Below are 1,654 nucleotides of genomic sequence, written 5' to 3'. Positions count from 1 at the left end.
AATTTCCTTCACTTCAAAAAATATGAGGTGATGTCCCAGGATACTATATTCAATATCTCGTAATAACCTTTAAATGCAAAGGAATACAAAAATGAACGTATGTATATATACACATGACTGGGACATTGTGCTGTAGGCCAGAAACTGACACAGTGCAAATGACTGTACTTCAATAAAATATATATATATGAGATGATGAGATGCAAGTTAATGCTTTGAAAAATTACCTCATTGTATAATATGATTCCAGTGCTTTGTATCAGAGGGGTCTCTATTTCCTTCTCCCACTTTTGGAAAGGTCACAAAAATCCCAGGCAGGAAAGAGGGTGCAGCATGAAGACCCCACCAGATGAAGAGTCATTTTCTCAAGACCGGAGGATGCTTCTCCAAGGCAAATTCCAGGGCTCCCTAGAGCCGGCTGGGCACAAAGTCAAGGAGGAAAAAAATTGCTCACGATCCTTCTTCCTAGCACTTAACCTCAGTTTATAATTATACATTCATTAGTGTGATTATGTGATTAATATCTGTTTCCATCACAAGAGCGTCGGGTCAGCGGGGGTCCCTTTTCACTCTCTACTGAATGCCGGGCCCAAAGAGCCGCTCCATGAATAAGAGTAACAGCAAGATTGATGGAATCACGTCTGTGTGCCAGGCAGTCTTCCCGGGCTTTGCAGGGATTACTGTGGCATTCGCTCCTCACAAGGACTCTCAGAGGTAAGCACTGATGAGCACGAGGAAACAGACACAGAGGGAGGGTAAGCAGAGCGTTCAAGCTACGCGAAGGGGAGCCAGGGTCTCACACCGGACAGTCCGGGTCCAGAGCCCACACCCTCAACCACAGTGCGACTCGTCCTCTGCGCCTTGAGTAAGAAGTGAATGCACATCTCCGGGTCTCTGCTCAGTACCCTCAGCACGATGCTGAGTTCAGCGTCTAAAGGAGTAAAGAGAATATCCTGCCCGAGGGCCCCACTGAATCTGAGACCACGTGCGGTCTCAGCTGCTCCAGAAAGGGTTACCCCACACCTCCTAGGTGACAAATGACCTCCTCCGCGAGGAAGGCGCTTCCAACCCTGGGGCAGTCATAATTACAAGTGTTACAAGATTGATTTGTAGCGTAATATGTTGTATAAATATCATGTTACATCTATAAGTATTCTATTTATATAATGTTATACTGTATATATATTATGTTACATGTTTGTAATCCTATGAATGCTATAACATTTATATAACAGAATATTAATATCTTTTATATATAGGTTACTAGAATATATATAACTACATATAGTTGTATTTATAATTTATAATTAAATGTAGAAATATTTATGCAACTATATTGTAATACAATATCCATAATATTAATATAATATAATCATATATTATATAATACTATAATATAATATAATCATATATTAATATAATCATATAATATATAATATAATCATATTTTATATATAATACTGATATTATATAGAACATTTATAATCATATATTGTATATAATACTGATTTAAAATTATACAGAATTTTTATATTAAGTATTATGTTAGAATTTTTATAATATAATGTTTTTATATTAAATATATATTATTTTATATTATAATACATGAATTAAATTTATAGCAAATATTAAAATATTATATATAATGTAAAAC

This window comes from Camelus dromedarius, chromosome 9, assembly GCF_036321535.1.
Source record: "Camelus dromedarius isolate mCamDro1 chromosome 9, mCamDro1.pat, whole genome shotgun sequence".
NCBI lineage: Eukaryota > Metazoa > Chordata > Mammalia > Artiodactyla > Camelidae > Camelus > Camelus dromedarius.
Note: the sequence above shows the minus strand (reverse complement) of the source record.